The following is a 19,498-nucleotide window of genomic DNA, read 5'->3' on the forward strand; positions in this document are numbered from 1 at the left end:
TGGGATGGGGGGGGGAGTCCCAGAAATACTTTCCATGCAAGTTTCCATACCGAGGCAATGGTAATGAGAATTTGCTACATGCCAGGCATTGGGTGAGGCATACAAGGCACCATGCTAGATGGACATCAAAGAGAGAGCAAAGAAACACAACAGCTTGGCAGCCACACTGACTTAAAAACCCATTTGCACAGGCTTGAGAGAGCCTGTTGTCTCCCAGGGAGGCTTTGGCATGGCCAGAAGAAAACATCAAAGACACTCCAGATTTCAAATCCCTTCCAAGGGCGTGATCAGCAGGACAGGAAATGGGAAAGTCATCCTGAAAGGAATCTGGAAGGGAAGGGGCTTAGGCGAGGACACCCCTGGTCCTGCACATGAGCTCTCACCCCACGTACATTCAACAGACGTGATATGGTGAACAGCTTGGCACCCAGTCAGTAGCAAGTCTTGCCCCAGCCGCCCCCCGACCAAGAAACTGCGGGGAATAAGGCGGCACGAGAAAAGATAATTCAATAAGAGTGTTTTGTCATCGTCACGGTCGACTTAATATTTTGAAAGGATCCCATGGTACGAGAAAGCCTGCCTTCTAAAACAACAGAACAGTAAACAAACATTCAAAGATAGAAGCCCAAAGGGATGGGAGAAGACCAAACTTAACCAACAGAAAATGAACGAGTAGGATTTGCCTGAAATAATATCTAGTATGCTCGACTAAAACTCCTGGTAACGCGGCAGGGTCGATTCATGCTTATAGTACCTCAGTATGCCCGAGGAACCAAAGGTTGCCAACAAACACAAGGAAAGGCCTTTCATTCCACATCGCTGGGAAATAACGACAGACTACGAAATGTGCCATGTGCAGAGTCCAAACGAGATCGAAATTTCACATGCGACCTTGTCACTAAAGTTGGATGGCAAAAATGAACTCGGCCAAGCTTTTTTACAAAACAGAAAGTTCCTACAAAAGCAAGGGGTAGGAGCCTCCTTGAAGAGATAGGAACGTTCAAGCAAACGTATAAGATACACGGATGTATATTGATTGCATTATTGTGTGTATGTTGGCTAAATACTTTAAAAAACATTTATTTTAGGGGGAATAAAGCTGAGATTCACAGAAAACGCGGAATTTTTAGATGAGCCCCCAAGTCCAGTAATCCTTCCTTCTGCATGCCCAGTAAGCAAGGACCCACGCGTGCCGTCCGGAGGCCCTGTAGCCTAATGGTCAAGCTTGGAGTTTCTAGAGTGAGAATCTTCAGGCCTTAGATACCAGCTTTACTACTAATTATCAGTGCGACTTAGAAAAGTTCCTAATCCGGGGGCACAGTCGGCTAAGCATCCGACTCTTGATACCGGCTCAGGTCACGATCAAAGGATTCGTGGGATCGAGCCCTGTGTCGGGGTCTGCTCTGACAGCGTGGAGCTTGCTTGGGATTCTCTCTCTCCCTCTCTCTCTGCCCCTCCCCCACTTGCTCTCTCACTCTCTCTCTCTCTCTAAATCAATCAATCTTTTTTAAAAATTAAAAAAGAAGTTCCTAATCCAGAAAGCATGGGCATAATATTGGTACTTACTTTACATGGCTATTGTGGGAACTGAGTGAGATAATAGATGTAAAGCATTAGACTGGATGCTAGCACATATTAGGAACTCAATAAACACTCTCTGTTAATACCACAAATCTATTATAAGCTCTGCAAACCATATCCCTTGGGAGTGTCCACAGCAACCAACAGAGCAGGGTAACCAGTAGTATTCAGCAGATGTCTCTTGCTCAATTTAGAAATTAGACTTCCATAACTTGTTTGATTTCCTAAACCCCACAATATAAACAGATATATAAAACAAAAAATTTCTCTTCTTTTTTCCATGTGGTTATTTCCACCCGCTACTAAACAAGTGCATTGTTTTCAGTGTACTTAATTTTCTGTTGAATTTCGTCTTAGAACAGAGTAAATGCCTATTCCTTGTCATCAGCGTTAAATCCCATAAAATAATTCTAGATGTCAGCACCATATTAGTACCTTAGGACAAGGTTCCTCAAGATTTCTCCGAGGGGCAGATTCTCCGGTGTGAAGAGGTCCTCCTATTGGGAAAAAAAAAAAAAAAGAATTCTATGTTAATTTGAAAAATGTGAATTAAACAATGTCAACCAGGCATGCAGGATTTATCAGAGCTTTAAATGTGCTAATATGTGCGATGGCTCTCCAGATGAATATAAAATGCCAAGCTGCCCCAAACCATTTGTCCACAGAAGTTCATTTTTCATGGAATTACCTCTTTCACAGCACTATGACCCTCAGACAGAACTAGTGCTCTATGATCCGCACTTTGGGATACCCTATCTTAGAGGGATGGCCTGAAATCTGCTGACTTTATCCTGGAATGTGGGGTCACAATCCCATGAGAACACAATCATTTTTCTACACAGAAGGGCTGCATGGAAAGCCACAGTGGCTATACAATGTCAGTGCTGAGCCCTAGGGTCGATCCTGATGATTTTGCTGGTCGGGAAGGTGTCTCCTTTTCCTTATGCCACCGCCTCCTGCCTCTAGAAGGTCAGAAAAGCCCAATTCTTCAAAAGATGAATGTAGGACTATTTTCAGCCAAGGCTGTCACTTGTTTTAGAAATGTGTTACGCTAAACGCGTCATCAGTGAATACAATGAAAGGTAACACAATCTACACTTCTATTGTACTTGCCAGTTATTTAAGCCTGCCTTCCAATTTTGTCTCTTGATCAGCACTTCCCAAACTTTAGGGTCATAATAATGACCCACGGAATTTGAGATACACAGTGATTCTCGGGTTCCACCAACCCACGTATTTTGAAATGCTTCCCTGGTGAGGCTAATGATCAAGCATCCCTGGGAAATTCAAACTTGCCTGCCCCTAAACCTCTTGTTTTTTAAACCTCTGACACATTTGGAGAGTCAGTTCTCTGCGGGGAACCATGGCTCTACACCTCAAGTTCATCTATCGACAGCGCTAGAGATAGAACTGCAAGGCGGCTCCTCTAACATTAAGCCCCAGGCTTCTCTCCGGGATCAGTTAATGTTGGCCACAAGGTACTGACCAGCACGATGCCCTACACAGTGGTGAAGCCCAAATACCGACTGAATGAGGAAGGAAGGAATGTCATAGTAGTCTCCCAAAATAAATAACTTTCTTTGAAAACTGGCAGAATCGAGAGCAGGAAATTTGTCCCCAAAGCCCCAATGTGGTTTGATCAAGAGGCTCTTCTTTAGATCATTCTACTCTACCTTTCAGTATTTTCTAGGATGTAAAATGGCTCCTTAGGCTTTCTGTTCATGACATGAAAGAAGTTCCCAAAGTTCACCAAGCAGTTTTCTGACTGGTGATGTGGCTGCCCTATATGGTATTTCTGTTTCTGTCTGGTCACCCACCACCTTGAGCCTGGGTCTGTTTAGAATGAGCGTCTACAAGGGCTGTCCTTCCAAGTGGAAAATGTATTGCCCCTTGCTAAAAAGGAGAAGACTCATAACTGGCTTTTGGGTGCTGGACACTTCATGCTAGAGGAAAGAAGCAATCTTAACACAGGTTATGGGACTACATCGTTCGGTCAACCTTGGGAATCTTTTATTTGGAGAATTAGCAAAAATAGTAGAAGTAATTGAGAAGTCAAAAAGGATTAAAAGGAAACTTCTGGAGCTAATTTTGTTACATGATTCCCACAAGACACCCCTCAGGAACTAAGATGCAATTTCTTTTTAACAGCTCATCTTTTCTTTTGGAGATATTTGTAGACTTAGGGAAGAGTTTCAAAGATAGCACAGAGAGTTCCCATATGCCCTTCACCCAGCTTCCCCTAAGAAATTAACTTTAGCATAATGCTATTAGCAAAAGTACAGAACTTATTCAGATTTCACCAGTTTTCCCACTAATGTCCTTAAAATTTTTTTAATGTTTATTTATTTTTGAGAGAGAGACAGACAGAGCATGAGTGGGGGAGGCGCAGAGAGAGAAGGAGACACAGAATCTGAAGCAGGCTCCAGGCTCTGAGCTGTCGGCACAGAGCCCGACGCGGGTCTCGAACCCATGAACCGTGAGATCATGACCTGATCTCAGGTTGGATGCTGAAGTTGGACGCTTAACTGACTGAGCCACCCAGGTGCCCCATAATGTCCCCCCCACTTTTTTTTTGGTTCCAGGATCCCATCTAGGATTCCACATTGTGTTAAATTATCTCGTCTCCTTAGTCTCTTCTGGTTAGTAAGAGTTTCTCTTTCTTTCCAGACCTTGACGCTTTTGAAGAGTACAGGTTGCTTGTCTTGTAGAATGCCCATCAACTTGGGTTGGATGTGTTCTCATGATCAGACTGAGGTTATGCATTTGGGGCGAGAATAAAATACTGCAGAAGCGATGAGCTCTTCCTGGTGTCACATACCTGGAGGTGCATCATGTCTGTAGGTATGACCGATGATATGAACTTTGATCACCTGGCTAAGGTGGTGTCTACAAGGATTCTCCACTGTCCACTTAGTATTTGCCTCCCTTGGTAATTACTAGATATCTCGAGAGAGATACTCTTTAAGCAAACATCCTGTTTCTTCTTCGACTATCATCCACTCATTTTAACATCCACTGGTGGATTGTTTTCTGAGGTCATTATTGTGGTTTTCTAACTCTATGTACAACTATTTTCTTTAGAAATTGTATTTTTTATTTCCATCATTCTTTCTACTCGTATTAATTGGAATTCTTCTGTGAGGAAGAGTTGGCATTTCTCCCCCATTTAAAATAAGAGATTCAAAGGATAGAAACAGGCTACCTGATTTTTAGGTAGGCCAGTAGGATGGCATGTAGAGTTGATTTGGTCTTCAGAACATGATGCTATACCACCATTCCCTGATGGTATTCTACCCCAAAGACAACAAAATATACACTAGGCATGGACAATTCTAGAGTTTAAACCTAAACATAGAACTAGAGCAAGGATGGCAGGGTGGTGATGGTGTGAGAAGTCATTATTCCTGGTGGTGTCCATCCGAAGAAGATGGAAATGCTAGTCAGGAACAAAAGAATGTCTGGGGTTCATAGAGTATAGGCAGAAAAGGTTAAACGGATTGGTGGCAGTTGGATACTTGGTCAAAAAACAAGTCACTATCAAGAGTTCAGACAAAAGGTGGCAGGGCGAGTAAAGAAATTCTAGAAAGAACATAGATGTCAAGGCGATTAAGACTGGGCACTGAGGAGTCTGGGTGAAATCATGGAGACCAGGCAAAATGTGACGGACCCGGAAAACAGGAAAGATTGGCTGGCAGAGTCAGAATTACTCTCCGTGGAGGGCCAGGGAATATACGTTTTGGGCTTGTGGGCTGTACGGTCTCTTTCCAACAGCTCAATTCTGCAACTAGTGTGAACGCAGCCACGGCCAGTATGTAAGGGAATGTCCATGCCAGAATTTGGTTTGTGGTGAATCAAATTTGGCCTGTGGATTGTATTTCCCTATTCTGAAGCAAATAAAGCCAACAGTACACCCAGGACCAAAATGTCCTTTGGGCTCTACATACAGTGCCTTTTGGTTGGTCTTGACTTAAAGCCATCCCTAAGGGGCAGAGGATTAAAAAAAGGACTACGGTCACTTCAAATAAAGTATACAATGTTGGCGATTCTTGATAACGAGGGATCCTGGAGTTATCCTACTTGTTGCTCTATATCTAGATATAGATTGTTCAAAATACATTCTTCCAAATTAGATATATTTTACACTTTTGTCTGGAGGTCAAATTTTACAGGTACTTTATGTTGAAGTTTCTTGAGATATTTTGAACCAAAATGGAATATAAGCCACTATTATTAAATGGTCTCGTCACTTGGAACTTTATGGTATCGGTAATGTGAACCAAGTTCTTGCCTTAAATTATTTCATTAAGTTGAAATAAAGGAAACACTAACATTCTCTCCATCCTCTGATCCGGTGTTTTGCTTAATGTTCTTCTTAAACATTATGCCTTTGAAATATAAGCTTGTAGAGCATAATGGTGGCTAAATAGAGGACGATGAGCTAAAGCAGAACTTCAGATCGTTTTGCCGTAGGAGAGTCAGAATATATCAAAAGCATTTAAGTAACCCTTTTAGGAGTGAGATATCAATTCTATTTTCATCACACCCTCTGGGCTTTTCTTGAATCTCTGAAATCCTTTCTCTATACCTGGAATCTCTGTGAAGATATTCTGTATATTTATCCTCAAGGAGCATGAAAACATTTTGGAATTCTTTGCTAAATGAATTTTACGATAGTTTACAATTTTAACAGGCTTGGAAGTTACGGAGATGCAAACATAATGCAAGATAGGTAACGTGCACTGCCACTCATCTTGGGGATGAATAAGGAGAGAAAAAATCCCTTTCAGCATTATCAGTTTCCATAATGTCTTATTCATTCCCTGGAAATTTAATTTTGAAGCTGGGTCATACTTTAAAGATTTGATTTGAAGTAAAAAAAAAAAAAAGCCAATTTCAGCAAAATATTAAGAAGCTGTTCTCACGTTTTAAATTTCATTAGACTGATTTTTGGTGTAAGACATACATAGATCCATGTGTCAATCTACTCTGTAAGTTGGGTTACTCTAATTATTGAGTATTAATAATTGAGTTGAGATATTAAGCATATTGTTTTCCAGGTAAGAAACTTGCCAGCAATTTGCTTTTATCTCGTGAAAAAAAATAAAATAATCGTTTCCTACCCAAACACTAGTAAACAGACTATAGAATAACGTGAGTTTCAGGGCTACGGATATTCTGATTATTATATTCATGCATTCCTTTGGGCATAAATTAAGTCGGCCACAGGGCAGCCGGAGGGTGACCACAACTTGACAAACCTTACGGTTCAGCAGATGTGATTGTAAGATACGGCTTCACTGAAAAATATTTCCCACTAAGCAATTTTAGGACTCTACTCTGAGGTTTTCATTTAAAAACTTGGAATTTCCAACAGAAAAGTGGGTGGTACCATCATATTGGCCTTAGGATACAGAAATATTTAGTTGCCTCAAGTAAGCGGTAATGTGAATCAACAATATCTCAAATTGCAATATTTCTCTCTTTTTTGAAATTTTGTAACGTTTATTCATTTTTGTGGGGGGGGGGAGGGGCAGAGAAAGAGGGAGACAGAGAATCCGAAGCAGGCTCCAGGCTCTGAGCTGTCAGCACAGAGTCCAATGCGCAGCTCGAACTCCCAAACCGTGAGATACTGACCTGAACTGAAGCCGGACGCTCAACTGACTGAGCCACCCAGGCGCCCCCAAATTGCAATATTTCTACAAATATGCAAGTCATGAGCTGGAAACGTTTTTCAGCACGTGCAATGACCTTATTCAGTTTCTTTTTGTTGATTTCCAGACCCCAGGGGCTTTTCTTGGCATATATATTGGAAACCTTCATGTGGGTCATTCACTTTGAAAGATCAGCTCAATATTTGAGTGAACTATTTGAACAGTGTTATTCTCTGATTTAGAAAATAACATGTATTTCCAAGTAAGTGTAGAATTATTGAAATGTTCCAAGGTTTTAGAGGAAATATCACATATACAGTCATTTCCTGGGCTGTGGAGCTGAACACCAGCATTTATAATATACATTGAGAGATTCCATAAAATCACGAAATGCGCAGGACTCAAGTAAGTACCTAGATGTGTGGGAGAATAGGGACTAAGGAGCTTCAGAAATAACCTAATGTCAACCTCATGCTTCAAAGTTTTGGGTTAATAAAAATTGAGTAAGACCAGGAGTACTACTTTGATCCAGATCAAAACTTCCCAGTCTTGGCTGTAAGAGGAAAGTGAATTTCCACATTTCTCTTTGTAAAGGAAAAAAAAAAATGTGAAAGATGCTGACATAATTCCTCAATGGTTCTAAAACTTGTGGTTAAAACAGGAGTGGGGGGGAGGCTGATGAAATTAACATGTCCAAAAGTTACAAAGGAAACCTCTAAGATAAGGCTGGATTGCAGTATCTTTTCCTTAACGGGTTCTGGTTCTACACCGGGGGGATAATTCCTTCTGGGTGAAATACTTAGTCCACAAGACTCTTGATTTGTTCCATTTTCTCACTTCCCTTCCCACTGAATATTCAGAGTATCACTTACTGGCTTTATTAGTCAGAACTCTTTAGTTGCCCAATCATGACAAGATTTATTTTAAAATATTCTTATTTACTTGTAGTGGCTTTGAAAATGACCATGTAAAACATCACTGCACTCACTCACACAGATGAATGAAGACTAAGAAAAAGAAAAGTTGTGTTCCTAGTGCCTAAGAAGCAGGCAGTGTTCCCTCACTAGACTGTAAGCTCTGTGAGGGTAGGGGTATTAAATGTTTATTCTTCCGGGTGTCATCACCCCAAGCACGGTGGTTTGCACATATTATAACAACTCAATAAATATTTCAGTCTGATTTACCACATCTGGGGTTATCAGCTCGTGTGCATTGAGTTTCCTCTGTTTATTGTCAATTACGCTTCACAACGACTTCCTAGTTAGGCAGTATTCTCTTCATTTCATCAAATCCCAAGGTCACATAGCAGGAAAGCAAAAGACCTGGGATTAGAACCCAAGCTTTCTTATTCCAAGTTTATTACTCCCACCCACATCAGATGCCTGAAACAGTTCAATGGAGAGAAGCAGTTTCAAAATCTTTTCTTATCCCAACAAATAAAGGATAATATTTGATTCCTCTCATTTTTACCTGAATATCTGATATAGGAATCCTTCCTTAACTATGGAAAAGGTAGAGTTTTCAATCTACTATTTCTTCCAATTTTGAAGGAACAGAAAGGTCTTCAGTTAATTATTTCGAGAAAAAGCTTCCCAATTCCCATTTCAATATTTTCCTAATCACATTTCGGTTTGGAACACAGTCACTGGATTTGGAACCTGAAGCCCATTTCCTGTCTAAAATGGTTTTCATTCATTGAATGTGAACACTTGTTTTTTATTGCAAAGTTGTTTACAAAGCCGAGCTGCTGGAATTCATTTCTTTTAATGAACAAAAGAGTGATGGAATATTTAGCTGGAAGGAATTCACAGAGGGTTGTGTGCAACTGGCCAAGAGTTTTAAGGAAAAGTTTTCAGTTCTAATGGAGGTTCCTTGGTCCAAAGTGGAAGAACATTCAGGTAAAATTCCTCCAGTGAAAGAACTGAATAAATGAGAAAAGGAAGTTTGATAACCTCTTTAAACTAAACAGAGATGGTTCTCGTCCAAAAGAATCATGCGTTCAGGAAATATTCATACACATAAAATCCTTCCTACATACCCAGGCACCGGGATCCAAAGTTCACGAGGACTTTGTGATTTGTACCCATAAAAGATAACCGATAATTTTATGATTTTGTGCAGTGTGCCAAATGACTACTGTTCTTAAAATAAAACTCATCATTTTAAAGTGAACGGTTCAGTGGTTTTTAGTACATTTACAGACTTGTGCAGTCATCATGACTATCTAATTCCGGAACAGTTTTTATCACTCCAGGAAGAAACCCTGTGCCCACGAGCAGTCACTTGCCATTCTCTCCTCCTCCCAGGCCTGGCAATCTTCACGGACATTTCACATAAATGGAATCACGCAATATGTGGTCTTTTGTGATTAACTCCTTTCACACAGCATGATGTTTTCGAGGTTCATCCACATTGTGGCACGATTCATGTTATTCCTCTCTAGCTGAATCGTACGCCATTTCATGGATAAACTGTAGTCTGTCCATCTGTTGCTTGATGGACATTTGGGTTGCTTTTACCTTCTGGCTGTTGTGGAATGCTTTTGCAGTGAACACTCACGTGCATGTTTTTGCGGAAACATGTTCCTTTGATATGGTCGACTTAGAAACAAAGAGAAGCACGACTCAGAAAGGTGCCCAGCGCCGTGCCAAAGACAGCACACGCATCAGTAGTTTGTTCCCGTTGTTGGTGAACAGCATTCCACTGTATGAAGACACCACTGTTTATTTGTTTACCAGTTGTAGGATGTTTGGGTTGTTTCCAGCTTTGGGTAATTATGAATGAAGCCACTGTAAACATTCACATACAGATTTTAGAGTGAATATAAATTTTAATTTCTCTTGGGTAAATACCTGGGGGTAGGATTGCTGCATCGTTTGATTCTATGTTTAACTTTATCAGAAACTGCTAAGCTCTTTTCAAGGAGACCTGACCATTTTGCATTTCCACCAGCAGTGGGTGAGTTCCCATTGTTCCACACCCTTGTCAACACTTGATATCGCCAGATTTTGTTTACCTGTTTCTTTCGTTTTGAACCATTGTAATACATGTGCAGTGATATTGCACTGTGAGCCCTTTAAGTTTTGATGCTCTAAATTATCCTTGGTGGGGTTTTGTACATTGCTTCTTACCCAGCAAGTAACCTGTTTTTATTGTTGTTTTCTAGCATTTTTAAAAGCTTGCACAGGAGTAGAGAGAATAGTATAATCGTAAATCTGCATAAACTGGCCACCCACCTTCAATGATTATCAACATTTTGCCAATTTGTTTCATCAAGCACCACCACTATTTTCTGGTTTGTTCTTTCTGGGGTCCTTTTAAGCAAATCTCATACTTCATGTCATTTCACTATTAAATAATTCAATATGAATCCCTTCAATAACTTTAAAAATAAAACGAAATGTAATCAGGGCACCTGGGTGGCTCAGTGGGTTAAGTATCTGACTCTTGATTTCAGCTCAGGTCATGATCTCCGGTTGTGAGATCGAGCCCCGCGTCAGGCTCTGCTTGCTCGGGATGGAACAGGCATGGAGTCTCCTTGGGATTCTCTCTCTCTCCCTCTCCCTCTGCTCCTCCTCTGCTCGTGTGCTCACTCTCTCTCTCTCTCACTCTCTCCCTCTCTCTTCCTTTCTATCTCCCCCTCTCTCAAAATAAATAAACATTAAAAAAAATAAAATAAAGGGGAGCCTGGGTGGCTCGGTCAGTTAAGCATCTGACTTTGGCTCTGGTCATGATCTCGCAGTTGGTGAGTTCAAGCCCCACACTGGGCTCTGTGCTGTCAGTGAAGAGCCTGCTTCTGATCCTCTGTCCCCCTCTCTCTCTGCCCTTCCCCACTTTACAATGCCCCCTCTCTCAAAAAGAAACATTAAAAAATCAAAATAAAAAGGATTTCTTAAAAAAAAACACAAAATGTAATCACAAGTAACAAAATTAATGATAATTCCTTACTGTCCTCTAATATTTAGTCTGCTCAAATATCCCCAATTGCTTCAAAAGTGCCTTTTTAAAAGTTGCTTTATTTAAATTTAACTTATGACATGAGGTGGAAGCTAAAAAATCTGAGGTCCTACTTCCAAATGATTGAGGTTCTACTCAGTTTTCAGAATCATTTTAAAGTTAGTTCAGGCTTTACCCAAGTTATAGTTTAACTATTCCAAATTATATTTTTATGACACAGCAGCAATTGGGAGATTATAAGGCAGGTATTAAGGATACAGAATCGGCATATCATTTAACCCACAGATCAAAGCACTTAAAAGATGACTGCCACAATTAGATAGTGCAGCCAATTGATTTTACTGGCAGTGAATGCACAGGTTGGCATTGTTCATAGTAGGCCCTCCACACAATTGAGAATTAAGAAAACATCCTATCAAGAGGTGTTGTGCGTGTGTGCGTGTGTGTGTGTGTGTGTGTGTGTGTGTGTTGCATTAGCATCAGCCAAATGAAATTTTGGTTTGGCAATAAAACCCAAATAAGGAATTTTTTGCCACGCCAGTGTAACTTTTACTTTATTTAGAAACGGGTAAGACTTTATTTTGAATTAGCCCCGTTGTAGTTTGCAGTCGAGTCAGACAAAAATCCAGAAAATTAATATGTCGATTTAAAGATAAGCAACTTGGTTGTGTTCTGCTCTAATTTTTAAATTAACATCTCAGTTTAAATTCCTGGTTGTAACAAGACTTCCCTTCAATCCGAACTACAGTGCTGTGTTCTACGGTTCCCTACAGCCCCTGAGCTCTTTTTCAACATTTGCACAAATGTATTTGCTTGCTCTATTACCATTTAGTCCAGATAACAAGTCTCAAGTAAATGTAGCCTGCGCAATAAGAATATAATCACTGTTTAAAATCAAACTTCAGAGTAGGTCAACATGGCATAATGTCCTGCCTAAGTGATCTGTAATTCACCTCTCCAGATAGTCATCTTGGCCCTGGAGTAGTTTAAAAGGTAGTAGCTGCCAAAAATTGTTAACCATTAAACAAGGGTTTACTTTTCTTTTGTGTGGCAGGAACAAAGGTGCACTTCTAAATCTGTGTCTAAAAAATGTGTAGGTTTTGAAGAATTCAATCCACTCGACAACTCTTGCTCTCACCATTCAGAACAAACGTTTTAAAAGTTTTGGGGGTTTTGGTTTGTTTTCTTGTTTTTTTATTTTGCCTTGATTGGGTGACCTGAGCCACAGTGTATGTGCATTTCTGGGGGTGCAAGTTGACGTAAAGAAAGCTTGGAAAGCCCAAGACAGTCCTAAAAGCAAGGTGTATTACACTGAAATGTGTTCCATCAATTGCCAGAGTATTTAAGAACACTGAGTCATCATCATGGGTAATGCCCCCTTCATGAGGGCAAAAATGAGTTTTCATCATGGAGGATATTCACCTCTCTTGCTGAACCATGGTGCAATTACCTTTCATGGTAGCTCAAAAGTAAACATTAGCATTTTTGCTCACTGTTCAACTTCAGAAAGTTAGCTCACCGCATTACTTCCAGCTTCAAAGAATTCTATAGTTTCATTCTCAAGACAACTCCAGAAGACATGGCATTTTAAGCACTAGGAGACTCGAGACTCATACACACGCAGCCTCTCATGGATTCAATTAGTCACCATTAGAACCTGAAGATCTAAGTTTCTACTTCGTTGACTGTGCTCAAGGCAGGTTTCTCCCAGAGCGTTGTGTCTTTTCACAATTACATTTGGTTTCTGCCAAGTTCTCCTTTTGGAACTTAGAATGTCTTTTTAGACCCCTCCCAGTGGAAGGACAATGCCAGGTTTTTCATTAGTGTAACGAGCCCATTCACCAGAGCCAATGGGGTATCTTGTTACTTTTCAAATTCCGTAGAGTAAAAATGTTGGCAAAGTCATTGCTATCTTCTACCTATTACAATTTTTTTTTTTACTGCCAGATAAAAGACACGAGATACTTGAAGTGGTATTTTATAACCATGGTTTTTCAACCTCCCTGGCACTGTGAACATTTGGGGTCAGATAATTCTTTGTGTGTGGAGGGGGGGGGGCTCACTGTAGGATGCTTACCAGTATCCCTGGCCTACACCCACTAGATGTTAGTAGCTTCCTCACCCCAGTCATGACGACAAATGTCTCCAGACATTGCCAAATGTCCCCTAGGGGACAAAATCACCCCCTGTTGAGAACCCTGGTTTTATAACCAGCCAGACAGGTATTCATTGTCAGTCTTTTAGATTAATTATTTATTAACACATTCCACAGTCAACTACTATTTAAGGAGTGCCACTGGACACAAGGTGGTACTAGACCAGATCCTTACGTGATGCTTGTCCTCACAGAGTTTATGGACTAGACTGGGAAGCCCACAGTCTAACCTTATTCCTAACATCTCCATAGCAAGAGTCCTGAACCATGGTCAGTATAGGCTAGGATCCATTCTGTAACTCACATCTTGCCTTGGCTCATGACCCCCAAATCTCCAAACCAGAGCATCTATGTGACCTCGGTGGTCATGCCAAAGGATGATCCTGTTCTCTTTTGAGTTCTTTCATGGCACCGAGTTGGTGCCATTCATTACCTACTTCCTGGTTTATAGATGCTGTGTGTAGCTCATCATTTTCTTATTCCTAGTGACTAGCACCTCCTGAAGATAGATGGCTGGCTGATTGCCTGGACAGATGAGTTGGGTCAGTTACTGTTGAGTACCTTGGCGTCCCAACCAGAGCTTGGAGACAATTGTGGGTTTTTTTTTCTTTTTTTCTTTTTTTCTTTTTTTTTTTTTTTGTATGAGAATGACACGATCAAAACAATTACTTATAAATATCATCTGTGTGACACTGTGCTGGAAAGACTGGAGAAAGGAAAACCTGAAGCCATGGAGACAGTGATGAAATGATTTTATATGCTTCCCATAGATGAATTAAGTACATTCGTAGAATAATGGCAATGTGAATGAGGAACAAATGAACAAAAAGGAGAACCATTTCAAGGAAACAGTAAATAAGAGTTTGGAAGAGGAAGTGATTATTACAAAGAAAATTAAAGTCAAAGCATTCAAACTCTGAAGGCTGGAGTGTGGGGATCTAAAATATGGTTTTCCCATTAAGTACAAATAGAAGTTCTGAGATGATTCAAAGATGTTAGGACATACTGAGACCATCATTCTTCATGTAAGTCTCTTCTTTTGAAAGCAATATTCTTATACATTTCCTACTCTTACATTAAGTTTAGCAGTAATCTAAGAGCAACCAAATTAGGGAGTCAGATGATCGACTTTGTGAACAACATCATGTGGAAAACAGTGATGAGGAAAGTGATACTTTACAGATAAAAGAGGAGTTATAGGACCCCTTCACCATTTTGAGAACAGACCGTGGTGGGGCTAGGGTAGAAGCTGAGGAATATCATTTAGGAATCTATTACATGAAACCCCAGTGTCAGGGGTGAGAACCATGAGAAGCGGACAGATTAGGGATATATCACAAAGACTGAGCTAACAGAATTTGTAAGTGAAATCAGTACTAAAAAAATGACTCAAAAAAGACCCCAAGGTTTATGGTGAATTACTGAGGTGAGGAACTTAGGGAAGTAGCCAGTTTGAGAGCATATCAAAAACTCATCTGTTAACATGGCAACACTGAGGAACTCTTTAGCTATCTAAGCATAGACATCAAGTAGCCATTTGGAAATGCGTATTTAAAGTTAGGTGCTTGGCTGAAAATAAAAACTTGGGAGTAGTACAGCACAGGTTTCTTAATGGAAGACAACAGAACTCACCCTAGCCAGCTTAAATAGACATGGGATGCCACAATATATGCACTCTTACGTTTACTACAGCATTACTTAAAATAGCCAACATACGGAGGCAACCTAAGTCTCCAGTGATTGATAAATGGATAAAGAAAATGTAGTGTATATATATAGAATGGAATATTACTCTGCCATAAAAAGGATGAGATTCTGCTTTTTATGACAACGTGGAGGGGCTTAGATGGTATTACGCTCAGTGAAATAATTCAGACTGAGAAAGACAAATACCATACGATTTCACTCACACGTGGAATCGAAAAAACAAACAAACAAACAAACAAAAGAATAAGTGAACACACAAAAAGCAGAATCAAACCAATAAATACAGAGAACAAACTGATGGTTGCCAAAGGGGAGAAGGGTGGAGGCGTGGGCAAAATGGGTGAAGGGGCGTGGGAGATATGGGCTTCCAGTTACGGAATGAATAAGCCACAGGAATAAAAGGTACAGCATAGTGAATATGGTCAATGATATTGTAGTAGCATTGTATGGTGACAGATGGTACCTACACTTGTGGTAAAGCACAGTATACTGTATAGAGATGTTGAATCACTATATTGTACGCCTGAAACTAATGTAAAATTGTGTGTCAACTATACTCAAAAAATAAAAATAAAAACCATAACGACTAAAAAAAAAAAAAAGAAGTAACACCTTCAGCTCTACCTGGAATTGCAACCAAAGTGAAAGTAAAAGTTACCTCTGATGTAGATGTTCCATATTAAAAATGTAGGACTGTAATAATCCTTAATCAGTAAATGCTGGGGAAAACAGTTGTACTGCTCCTACTTTTATTCTGTATTATGCATTTAGGCTAAATCAAAGTACAAAAATGTGCTGAATAAGGGAGTGCTCGGCTGGCTTAGTCAGGAGGGCATGCAACTCTGGATCTCGGGATTGTAAGTTCAAGCCTCACGTTGGTTATAGAGATTACTTTAAAAAATGCAATCTGAATAAAATGTGCTAAATGAAATATTTTTAATTTGTGTAGAATTGTATAGGCTGGTCAAATAAAGAAAACTCAATAAGAAGAAAAGAAACGGAGTATTACTTAGTTCCAAGAATTTCTGGATGGGTTGGAACAAGACCTAAATGTGATGTGGCCAAATACAATGAAGCCAGGGCAAATGTCCAGCCACACCATGGGAAAGCTCTAATAGAAACACCACTGTTGGTACTACCCACTGTGACATGAGGGACTGGGCATTGGAAATCTGACTTCCCTAAGACAAAGCAGATGCCTTAGTCGTGAAAGGCGACCCTATCTCTCCTAGTCCTGTGCACCCAGATTTTGCACCTGTGCATGTGAGCTGAAGAAATTCAGACACATGTCTCTACTCCAGCTATAAGAAAAACATGCAATTTTAGCTATACAGCCTCTCTAGTATTAGAAAGAAAGCTAGAGGGGTTTGAAATGAGTGTTGAATAAGTAAACTTGCTGCATTTGCTTTGGGAAGCCAGTGGTGTATAGATAGTGTTTACAGTTATGGTATTAGGTGAGGCCACTTTGGGAGAGAAAAGAGACGGTGGCTGGATTGAGTCCTTGAGCACCCCAATACTTAGATATCCAGGAAGGAAGCTGAGAACAATCAGGTAGTGAGAAGAAAAACCAGGAAAGTATCATGTCCTAGAAGCTCAAGGAGTAAGGGATCAACAGTAGTGAATGGTGCTTTGCGATAGATTACGAACAGAGAGCTGACCATTGGATTTGAACACATGTAGCTCATTCATAACTTTGACAAGAGGTATTTCAGTGGAGTGATTAGAATGGGTGCATAAGAGATTTGGAAAGGATGAGATGGAGACAATGTGTATGAAGGGGCAAAGATATGGTGATGGGAGTTGGAGCAGAAAATGGGACCAAGGGAAGGTCTTCTTTCAAATGGGAGACGCTTAAAAATTAAGGATGAAAAGGCATAACACAGCCACATGTCTAAACAACCCAGCCCACTGGTATGTTTTAAATTCTCTTTCACAAAAGCAGATTTACTGCCTGATCAGTGCAAATACTGTGTTTTTAAACAGTTTTTCCTAACGTGTTGGAATGTCCCAATGGGGGGATGTCAAGGGCTTTCTGTTTGTCATCTCACTGGGCTCTGAGTCTTGACATGGTCATCCTTTCACAACTGAAGAATAAACTCTCTGATCTTGTTCACACTTTTCCTGAAGCATGCCTCATTTCAGCTTTCTCTACCTTTAACAAAAAGGTTCATCAGAAAATATTACCCTTGTGTTATCCAGAAGAGGAAGGCATGTACTTTAGAAAGTGCTAGAATATGAAGGTCGAATCATATAGTATGCAGCCATTGGAGACTGTCTTCTTTTACTCAGTTCAATGTTTTTAAGATTCATCTGTGTTGTTGTATCAATAGATGCTTCCTTTTTATTGCTGAGTAGTATTCTATTTTATGGATATACCACCATTTCTTTATCCATTCATCAATTGGTGAACATGTGAGTTATTTCCCAAATTAAGAATGAAACTGCTATCCAAAACTATACTATGTACTTTATAAATATACAATAAAACACATTGATTATTAAAAAAAGAATAAAACTGTGATATGGCATATATATACAATGGAATATTACTCAGCCATAAGAAGAATGAAATCTTGCCATTTGCAAAGACGTGGATGGACTTAGACAGTATTATGCTAAGTAAGTCAGTCAGAGAAAGACAAATACCATATGATTTCACTCACATGTGGAATTTAATAAACAAAACAGATAAACATGGGGGGAAAAAAGAGAGGCAAACCAGAAAACAGACCCTTAATAACAGAGAACAAACAGGGTTACTGGAGGGGAGGTGGGAGGGGAGTTGAGGTAAATGGCTGATAGGTACTAAGGAGGGCACTTGTGATGAGCACTGGGTGTTGTATATAAGTGATGAATCACTAAATTCTACTCCTGAAATAAATATTACATTGTATGTTAACTAACTGGAATTTAAATAAAAACTTGATGCAAAAGAAGACTAAAACTTCTAAATGTATTCACATTTAGTTTTTTTGTGTGGACACATAAAGAAAAATGTCTTCAATGTCTTCATTTCTCTTGGGTAAGTATGGAGTGGAACTGCTAAATCATAAAATAAGTGTATGGTTAACTTTAATCTATACTGGAGGTGGTAACCACTTTATATTCCAACCAGCAATTTATCTGGCATCCTAAAAACTTGCTAAACTCACTTATTAGTTCTAATAGATTTTTTGTAAAATCTTTGGGATTTTCTGCATAGCCAATCATGTTGCTGAAGAAAAAAGACAAGTTTTCTTTACTCCTTTCCAATCTGTGCCTTAAAGAAAAACTGCCATATTTCACTGGCTAGAACCTCCCAGTAGGATGTTGACTGGAAGTGGTGAGAATAAAAATCCTTGCCTTATTCCTAATCTTGGAAAGAAAATATTCAGTCTTAAATAGGAAAGTATGATGTTAGCTGTAGCTGTTTTTGTTGATGCCCTTTACCAGAATGAAGAAGTTCCTTTTTTTTCTAGATAGTTTGCCTGATGAATAGATGTTGAATTTTGTCAAATGAGTTTCCTGCATCTATCAAATTGATCATGATGAATTTCATTGATCTTTGAATGTTGAACCAAACTTGCATTCCTAGGTTAGGTCCCACTTGGTCATAATATAATTTAATTCCTGCATTTCATTTGCTAATATTTTGTTAAGAATTTTTGTGTTTATACTCCTGAGGGATATTGGCCTGTAATTTTCTCTCCTTTAAATGTCTTTGTCTGGTCTTGGAATCAGGGTAATGCTGGCCTCATAATTTGAGGAAGAATGTGTTTCATGTTCCTCTATTTTCAGGAAAAGTTTATATAAAATTGTATTCCTTTATTTTTGGTAAAATTTGGCAGTGACGTTATCAGAGCCCAGAGTTTTCTTTTTTGGAAGATGTTTAACTACAAATGTAATTTCATTATTTGGCGTAGGATTATTCAGGTTACCTGTTTCTTCTTGAGTGAGCTTGAGTGGTAGGCTTATGACTTTTGAGCAATTTTTTCCACTGCATCTAAGCTATCAAATTTATTAGCATAAAGTTGTTCATAATAGTCCCTTATGTCCCTTTTAATGTCCTTAGGATCTTTAGTGATGTTTCCTCTTTCATCCCTGACACTATTAATTTGTGAGTTCTTTCTTCTTTCTTTAGCAGTTCAGCTAAAATTTTTTATCAACTTTATTGATTTTTTTCAAAGAAATAGATTTTGCTTTCATTAATTTTCTCTTTTCTCTGTTTTTAATTCCATTGATTTCTGGCTTCATCTTTATTGCTTAATCTTTTATTTATTGCTTTTAAATTTGTTCATTTTTCTAATTTATTCAGGTAGAAGTTTAGGAAATTGGTTTGAGACCTTTGTCTTTAAACATTTAATGCTATAAATTTTCCTCGTAGTGTTGCTTTAGCTGAATTCCACAAATTTTATATGTTGTCTATTTAATTCATTAAAATCTTTTCTAACTTCCTTGTGACTTTCTC

Source organism: Panthera uncia, chromosome X (assembly GCF_023721935.1).
Source record: "Panthera uncia isolate 11264 chromosome X, Puncia_PCG_1.0, whole genome shotgun sequence".
NCBI classification, from domain to species: Eukaryota; Metazoa; Chordata; class Mammalia; order Carnivora; family Felidae; genus Panthera; species Panthera uncia.